Here is a 10,030-nt window from a genome sequence, read left to right as displayed (position 1 = left end):
CAGTAAGCGCCGGCCAGCCTGCAGGAAGAGAGAGAGTGTGTGTGACTGTGTGACTGTGTGACTGTGTGACTGTGAGGGAGCTCTTTCAGAGAGGCCCGACACGCCCCTGCTGCTATCAGCAGCTGCACTATCCCTGACCCTGCCTTTTGGAAGGGGGAAAGGGATACATAAAATAGAAAAAATAAAAATTCAAAGTAAGTGTGGACTCAGCCACATTAGCTGTTGCTACTTCGAGCACAGAAAAAACACTGAGAGGTACTCGGGGATATGGAGGGGTGGAGTGTTCTAAATTTAAATATTCAGTGATGTTCCTACGGAAGCCCGTCCATATCCCAAGAGTACTCCAGTGACCCCTAGTGGATGATAAAGAAAATAAAGCTTTAGGATTAGGTGGTGTGTACTGGCTCCTCCCCCTATGACCCTCCTCCAAGCCTCAGTTAGGATACTGTGCCCGGACGAGCGTACACAATAAGGAAGGATATTGAATCCCGGGTAAGACTCATACCAGCCACACCAATCACACCGTATAACTTGTGATCTGAAACCAGTTAACAGTATGACAAACGTAGGAGCCTCTGAACAGACGGCTCACAACAATAACAACCCGAATTTGTTTGTAACAATAACTATGTACAAGTATTGCAGACAATCCGCACTTGGGATGGGCGCCCAGCATCCACTACGGACTACGAGAAATAGAATTATCGGTAAGTAAATTCTTATTTTCTCTAACGTCCTAAGTGGATGCTGGGGACTCCATCAGGACCATGGGGATTATACCAAAGCTCCCAAACGGGCGGGAGAGTGCGGATGACTCTGCAGCACCGAATGAGAGAACTCAAGGTCCTCCTCAGCCAGGGTATCAAATTTGTAGAATTTTGCAAACGTGTTTGCCCCTGACCAAGTAGCAGCTCGGCAGAGTTGTAATGCCGAGACCCCCCGGGCAGCCGCCCAGGATGAGCCCACTTTCCTTGTGGAATGGGCCTTGACAGATTTAGGTTGTGGCAAGCCTGCCACAGAATGTGCAAGTTGAATTGTGCTACAAATCCAACGAGCAATCGTCTGCTTAGAAGCAGGAGCACCCATCTTGTTGGGTGCATACAATATAAACAGTGAGTCAGACTTCCTGACTCCCGCCGTTCTTGAAATATATATTTTCAATGCCCGGACCACGTCCAACAACTTGGAATCCTCCAAATCGTTAGTAGCCGCAGGCACCACAATAGGCTGGTTCAGGTGAAACGCTGACACCACCTTAGGCAGAAAATGAGGACGCGTCCGCAGTTCTGCCCTGTCCGAATGGAAAATCAGATATGGGCTCTTATATGATAAAGCCGCCAATTCTGATACTCTCCTGGCTGAAGCCAGGGCCAGTAGCATGGTTACTTTCCATGTAAGATACTTCAACTCCACCGATTTGAGCGGCTCAAACCAATGGGATTTGAGAAAATCCAAGACTACATTAAGGTGCCACTGGGGGCACAACCGGGGGCTGTATATGTAGTACTCCTTTTACAAAAGTCTGGATTTCAGGAACTGAAGCCAATTCTTTCTGGAAGAAAATCGACAGGGCCGAAATTTGAACCTTAATGGACCCCAATTTGAGGCCCATAGACAATCCTGTTTGCAGGAAATGTAGGAATCGACCCAGTTGAAATTCCTCCGTGGGGGCCTTCCTGGCCTCACACCACGCAACATATTTCCTCCAAATGCGGTGATAATGTTGTGCAGTCACCTCCTTCCTGGCTTTTACCAGTGTAGGAATGACCTCTTCCGGAATGCCTTTTTCCCTTAGAATTCGGCGTTCAACCGCCATGCCGTCAAACGCAGCCGCGGTAAGTCTTGGAATAGACACGGTCCCTGCTGAAGCAGGTCCCGTCTTAGAGGTAGAGGCCACGGATCCTCCGTGAGCATCTCTTGAAGTTCCGGGTACCAAGTTCTTCTTGGCCAATCCGGAGCCACTAGTATCGTTCTTACTCCCTTTTGCCGTATAATTCTCAGTACTTTTGGTATGAGAGGCAGAGGAGGGAACACATACACTGACTGGAACACCCACGGTGTTACCAGAGCGTCCACAGCTATTGCCTGAGGGTCTCTTGACCTGGCGCAATACCTGTCCAGTTTTTTGTTGAGGCGGGACGCCATCATATCCACCATTGGTTTTTCCCAACGGTTCACAATCATGTGGAAGACTTCTGGATGAAGTCCCCACTCTCCCAGGTGTAGATCGTGTCTGCTGAGGAAGTCTGCTTCCCAGTTGTCCACTCCCGGAATGAATACTGCTGACAGTGCTATCACATGATCTTCCGCCCAGCGAAGAATCCTTGCAGCTTTTGCCATTGCCGTCCTGCTACTTGTGCCGCCCTGTCTGTTTACGTGGGCGACTGCCGTGATGTTGTCCGACTGGACCAACACCGGCTGACCCTGAAGCAGGGGTTTTGCCAGACTTAGAGCATTGTAAATCGCTCTTAGCTCCAGTATATTTATGTGAAGAGACATCTCCAGGCTTGACCATACTCCCTGGAAGTTTCTTCCCTGTGTGACCGCTCCCCAGCCTCTCAGACTGGCATCCGTGGTCACCAGGACCCAGTCCTGTATGCCGAATCTGCGGCCCTCTAACAGATGAGCACTCTGCAACCACCACAGAAGAGACACCCTTGTCCGTGGCGATAAGGTTATCCGCTGATGCATCTGCAGATGTGATCCGGACCATTTGTCCAGCAGATCCCACTGAAAAGTTCGTGCGTGGAATCTGCCGAATGGAATCGCTTCGTAAGAAGCCACCATCTTTCCCAGGACTCTTGTGCATTGATGCACAGACACTTTCCCTGGTTTTAGGAGGTTCCTGACAAGTTCGGATAACTCCCTGGTTTTCTCCTCCGGAAGAAACACCTTTTTCTGAACCGTGTCCAGAATCATTCCCAGGAACAGCAGACGTGTCGTCGGGGTCAACTGAGATTTTGGAAAATTCAGAATCCACCCGTGTTGTTGCAGCACTAGTCGGGTTAGTGCTACTCCGTCCTCCAGCTGTTCTCTGGACCTTGCCCTTATCAGGAGATCGTCCAAGTAAGGGATAATTAATACGCCTCTTCTTCGCAGAAGAATCATCATTTCGGCCATTACCTTGGTAAAGACCCGAGGTGCCGTGGACAATCCAAACGGCAGCGTCTGAAACTGATAATGACAGTTTTGCACCACGAACCTGAGGTACCCTTGATGTGAAGGGCAAATTGGGACATGCAGGTAAGCATCCTTTATGTCCAGGGACACCATAAAGTCCCCTTCTTCCAGATTCGCTATCACTGCTCTGAGTGACTCCATCTTGAACTTGAATTTTTGTATGTACAGGTTCAAAGATTTCAGATTTAGAATAGGTCTTACCGAGCCGTCCGGCTTCGGTACCACAAATAGCGTGGAGTAATACCCCTTTCCCTGTTGTAGGAGGGGTACCTTGACTATCACCTGCTGAGAAAACAGCTTGTGAATGGCTTCCAATACCGTCGCCCTGTCTGAGGGAGACGTTGGCAAAGCAGACTTTAGGAACCTGCGAGGGGGAGACTTCTCGAATTCCAACCTGTAACCCTGAGATACTACCTGCAGGATCCAGGGGTCCACCTGTGAGCAAGCCCACTGTGCGCTGAAATTCTCGAGTCGACCCCCCACCACTCCTGAGTCCGCTTGTAAGGCCCCAGCGTCATGCTGAGGGCTTTGCAGAACCCTGAGAGGGCTTCTGTTCCTGGGCAGGGGCTGCTTGCTGCCCTCTCTTACCCCTTCCTCTGCCCCGAGGCAGATATGACTGTCCTTTTGTCCGCTTGTTCTTATAGGACCGAAAGGACTGCGGCTGAAAAGACGGTGTCTTTTTCTGTTGGGAGGGGGTCTGAGGTAAAAAGGTGGATTTTCCGGCAGTTGCCGTGGCCACCAGATCCGATAGACCGACACCAAATAATTCCTCCCCTTTATACGGCAATACTTCCATATGTCGTTTGGAATCCGCATCACCTGACCACTGTCGCGTCCATAAACTCCTTCTGGCAGATATGGACATCGCATTTACTCTCGATGCCAGAGTGCAAATATCTCTCTGAGCATCTCGCATATAAAGGAAAGCATCCTTTAATTGCTCTATAGTCAATAAAATACTGTCCCGATCCAGGGTATCAATATTTTCAGTCAGGGAATCCAACCAGACGACCCCAGCACTGCACATCCAGGCTGAGGCGATGGCTGGTCGCAGTATAACACCAGTATGTGTGTATATACTTTTTAGGGTAGTTTCCAGTCTCCTATCAGCTGGATCCCTGAGGGCGGCCGTATCAGGAGACGGTAACGCCACTTGTTTTGATAAGCGTGTGAGCGCCTTATCCACCCTAGGGGGTGTTTCCCAGCGCGCCCTAACCTCTGGCGGGAAAGGGTATAATGCTAATAACTTTTTTTGAAATTAGCACTTTTCTATCTGGGTTAACCCACGCTTCATCACATACATCATTTAATTCCTCTGATTCAGGAAAAACTACAGGTAGTTTTTTCACCCCCCACATAATACCCCTTTTTGTGGTACTTGCAGTATCAGAGATATGCAAAGCCTCCTTCATTGCCGTGATCATATAACGTGTGGCCCTACTTGAAAATACGTTTGTTTCATCACCGTCGACACTAGATTCAGTGTCTGTGTCTGGGTCGACCGACTGAGGTAAAGGGCGCTTTACAGCCCCTGACGGTGTCTGAGACGCCTGGGCAGGTACTAACTGGTTTGCCGGTCGTCTCATGTCGTCAACTGATTTTTGTAATGTGCTGACATTATCACGTAATTCCATAAACAAAGCCATCCATTCCGGTGTCGACTCCCTGGGGGGTGACATCACCATTATCGGCAATTGCTCTGCCTCCACACCAACATCGTCCTCATACATGTCGACACACACGTACCGACACACAGCAGACACAGGGAATGCTCTTATCGAAGACACGACCCCACTAGCCCTTTGGGGAGACAGAGGGAGAGTTTGCCAGCACACACCCAAGCGCTATAATATATATGGGAACAACCTTATAATAAGATTTTACTTACCGATAAATCTATTTCTCGGAGTCCGTAGTGGATGCTGGGGTTCCTGAAAGGACCATGGGGAATAGCGGCTCCGCAGGAGACAGGGCACAAAAAGTAAAGCTTTTTCAGATCAGGTGGTGTGCACTGGCTCCTCCCCCTATGACCCTCCTCCAGACTCCAGTTAGGTACTGTGCCCGGACGAGCGTACACAATAAGGGAGGATTTTGAATCCCGGGTAAGACTCATACCAGCCACACCAATCACACCGTACAACCTGTGATCTAAACCCAGTTAACAGTATGATAACAGCGGAGCCTCTGAAAGATGGCTTCCTTCAACAATAACCCGAATTAGTTAACAATAACTATGTACAATTTATGCAGATAATCCACACTTGGGATGGGCGCCCAGCATCCACTACGGACTCCGAGAAATAGATTTATCGGTAAGTAAAATCTTATTTTCTCTATCGTCCTAGTGGATGCTGGGGTTCCTGAAAGGACCATGGGGATTATACCAAAGCTCCCAAACGGGCGGGAGAGTGCGGATGACTCTGCAGCACCGAATGAGAGAACTCCAGGTCCTCCTTAGCCAGAGTATCAAATTTGTAAAATTTTACAAACGTGTTCTCCCCTGACCACGTAGCTGCTCGGCAAAGTTGTAATGCCGAGACCCCTCGGGCAGCCGCCCAAGATGAGCCCACCTTCCTTGTGGAGTGGGCCTTTACAGATTTAGGCTGTGGCAGGCCTGCCACAGAATGTGCAAGTTGGATTGTGCTACAGATCCAACGAGCAATCGTCTGCTTAGACGCAGGAGCACCCATCTTGTTGGGTGCATACAATATAAACAACGAGTCAGATTTTCTGACTCCAGCTGTCCTTGCAATATATATTTTTAATGCTCTGACAACGTCCAGTAACTTGGAGTCCTCCAAGTCACTTGTAGCCGCAGGCACTACAATAGGCTGGTTCAGATGAAATGCTGACACCACCTTAGGGAGAAAATGCGGACGAGTCCGCAGTTCTGCCCTGTCCGAATGGAAAATCAGATATGGGCTTTTGTAAGATAAAGCTGCCAATTCTGATACTCTCCTGGCAGAAGCCAGGGCTAGAAGCATGGTCACTTTCCAAGTGAGATATTTCAAATCCACCTTATTTAGTGGTTCAAACCAATGAGATTTTAGAAAGTCCAAAACCACATTGAGATCCCACGGTGCCACTGGAGGCACCACAGGAGGCTGTATATGCAGCACTCCCTTAACAAAGGTCTGGACTTCAGGGACTGAAGCCAATTCTTTTTGAAAGAAAATCGACAGGGCCGAAATTTGAACCTTAATAGATCCCAATTTGAGACCCATAGATAATCCTGATTGCAGGAAATGTAGGAATCGACCCAGTTGAAATTCCTCCGTCGGAGCACTCCGATCTTCGCACCACGCAACATATTTTCGCCAAATTCGGTGATAATGTTGCACGGTTACTTCCTTCCTTGCTTTAATCAAAGTAGGAATGACTTCTTCCGGCATGTCTTTTTCCTTTAGGATCCGGCGTTCAACCGCCATGCCGTCAAACGCAGCCGCGGTAAGTCTTGAAACAGACAGGGACCCTGCTGAAGCAAGTCCCTCCTTGGAGGTAGAGGCCACGGATCTTCCGTGATCATCTCTTGAAGTTCCGGGTACCAAGTCCTTCTTGGCCAATCCGGAACCACTAGTATCGTTCTTACGCCTCTTTGCCGTATAATTCTCAATACTTTTGGTATGAGAGGCAGAGGAGGAAACACATACACCGACTGGTACACCCAAGGCGTTACCAGCGCGTCCACAGCTATTGCCTGCGGATCTCTTGACCTGGCGCAATACCTGTCCAGTTTTTTGTTGAGGCGAGACGCCATCATGTCCACCATTGGTCTTTCCCAACGGGTTACCAGCATGTGGAAGACTTCTGGATGAAGTCCCCACTCTCCCGGGTGAAGATCGTGTCTGCTGAGGAAGTCTGCTTCCCAGTTGTCCACTCCCGGGATGAACACTGCTGACAGTGCTATCACATGATTCTCTGCCCAGCGAAGAATCCTTGCAGCTTCTGCCATTGCACTCCTGCTTCTTGTGCCGCCCTGTCTGTTCACATGGGCGACTGCCGTGATGTTGTCCGACTGGATCAACACCGGTTTTCCCTGAAGCAGAGGTTCTGCCTGGCTTAGAGCATTGTATATTGCTCTTAGTTCCAGAATGTTTATGTGAAGAGACGTTTCCAGGCTCGTCCATACTCCCTGGAAGTTTCTTCCTTGTGTGACTGCTCCCCAGCCTCTCAGGCTGGCGTCCGTGGTCACCAGGATCCAATCCTGTATGCCGAATCTGCGGCCCTCCAATAGATGAGGACTCTGCAACCACCACAGAAGAGACACCCTTGTCCTTGGAGACAGGGTTATCCGAAGGTGCATCTGAAGATGCGACCCTGACCATTTGTCCAACAGATCCCTTTGGAAAATTCTTGCGTGGAATCTGCCGAATGGAATTGCTTCGTAAGAAGCCACCATTTTTCCCAGGACTCTTGTGCATTGATGTACAGACACCTTTCCTGGTTTTAGGAGGTTCCTGACAAGGTCGGATAACTCCTTGGCTTTTTCCTCCGGGAGAAAAACCTTTTTCTGAACCGTGTCCAGAATCATCCCTAGGAACAGCAGACGAGTTGTCGGCATTAACTGGGATTTTGGAATATTCAGAATCCACCCGTGCTGTTTTAGCACTTCTTGAGACAGTGCTAATCCCATCTCTAGCTGTTCTCTGGACCTCGCCCTTATTAGGAGATCGTCCAAGTATGGGATAATTAATATGCCTTTTCTTCGAAGAAGAATCATCATCTCGGCCATTACCTTTGTAAAGATCCGAGGTGCCGTGGACAATCCGAACGGCAGCGTCTGAAACTGATAGTGACAGTTTTGTACAACGAACCTGAGGTACCCCTGGTGTGAGGGGTAAATTGGAACGTGGAGATACGCATCCTTGATGTCCAAGGATACCATAAAGTCCCCCTCTTCCAGGTTCGCTATCACTGCTCTGAGTGACTCCATCTTGAACTTGAACTTCTTTATGTACAGGTTCAAGGACTTCAGATTTAGAATAGGCCTTACCGAGCCATCCGGCTTCGGTACCACAAAAAGAGTGGAATAATACCCCTTCCCTTGTTGTAGAAGAGGTACCTTGACTATCACCTGCTGAGAGTACAGCTTGTGAATGGCTTCCAAAACCGTCTCCCTTTCGGAGGGGGACGTTGGTAAAGCAGACTTCAGGAAACGGCGAGGTGGATCTGTCTCTAATTCCAACCTGTACCCTTGAGATATTATCTGCAGGATCCAGGGATCTACCTGCGAGTGAGCCCACTGCGCGCTGTAATTTTTGAGACGACCGCCCACCGTCCCCGAGTCCGCTTGAGAAGCCCCAGCGTCATGCTGAGGCTTTTGTAGAAGCCGGGGAGGGCTTCTGTTCCTGGGAAGGAGCTGCGTGTTGCTGTCTCTTCCCTCGACCTCTGCCTCGTGGCAGATATGAATAGCCCTTTGCTCTCTTATTTTTAAAGGAACGAAAGGGCTGCGGTTGAAAAGTCGGTGCCTTTTTCTGTTGGGGAGTGACTTGAGGTAGAAAGGTGGATTTCCCGGCTGTAGCCGTGGCCACCAGATCTGATAGACCGACTCCAAATAACTCCTCCCCTTTATACGGCAAAACTTCCATATGCCGTTTTGAATCCGCATCGCCTGTCCACTGTCGCGTCCATAAAGCTCTTCTGGCCGAAATGGACATAGCACTTACCCGTGATGCCAGTGTGCAGATATCCCTCTGTGCATCACGCATATAAAGAAATGCATCCTTTATTTGTTCTAACGACAGTAAAATATTGTCCCTGTCCAGGGTATCAATATTTTCAATCAGGGACTCTGACCAAACTACCCCAGCACTGCCCATCCAGGCAGTCGCTACAGCTGGTCGTAGTATAACACCTGCATGTGTGTATATACTTTTTTGGATATTTTCCATCCTCCTATCTGATGGATCTTTAAGTGCGGCCGTCTCAGGAGAGGGTAACGCCACTTGTTTAGATAAGCGTGTTAGCGCCTTGTCCACCCTAGGAGGTGTTTCCCAGCGCTCCCTAACCTCTGGCGGGAAAGGGTATAATGCCAATAATTTCTTTGAAATTATCAGCTTTTTATCAGGGGCAACCCACGCTTCATTACACACGTCATTTAATTCTTCTGATTCAGGAAAAACTATAGGTAGTTTTTTCATACCCCACATAATACCCTGTTTAATGGTACCTGTAGTATCAGCTAAATGTAACGCCTCCTTCATTGCCAAAATCATATAACGTGTGGCCCTACTGGAAAATACGGTTGAATCGTCACCGTCACCACTGGAGTCAGTGCCTGCGTCTGGGTCTGTGTCGACCGACTGAGGCAAAGGGCGTTTCACAGCCCCTGACGGTGTTTGAGTCGCCTGGACAGGCACTAATTGATTGTCCGGCCGCCTCATGTCGTCAAACGACTGCTTTAGCGTGTTGACACTATCCCGTAGTTCCATAAATAAAGGCATCCATTCTGGTGTCGACTCCCTAGGGGGTGACATCCTCATATTTGGCAATTGCTCCGCCTCCACACCAATATCGTCCTCATACATGTCGACACACACGTACCGACACACAGGGAATGCTCCTAACGAAGACAGGACCCACTAGCCCTTTGGGGAGACAGAGGGAGAGTTTGCCAGCACACACCAAAAGCGCTATATATATATCAGGGATAGCCTTATAATAAGTGCTCCCTTATAGCTGCTTTGTTATATCAAAATATCGCCATAAATTTGCCCCCCCCTCTCTGTTTTACCATTTCTGTAGTGCAGTGCAGGGGAGAGACTTGGGAGCCGTCCTGACCAGCGGAGCTGTGAGAGGAAATGGCGCCGTGTGCTGAGGAGATAGGCCCCGCCCCTTTTCTGGCGGGCTC

The sequence above is a fragment of the Pseudophryne corroboree genome, chromosome 6 (genome assembly GCF_028390025.1).
Source record: "Pseudophryne corroboree isolate aPseCor3 chromosome 6, aPseCor3.hap2, whole genome shotgun sequence".
Classification (NCBI taxonomy): domain Eukaryota; kingdom Metazoa; phylum Chordata; class Amphibia; order Anura; family Myobatrachidae; genus Pseudophryne; species Pseudophryne corroboree.
The sequence above is the reverse complement of the archived record's forward strand: the minus strand, read 5'-3'. Positions refer to the sequence as shown.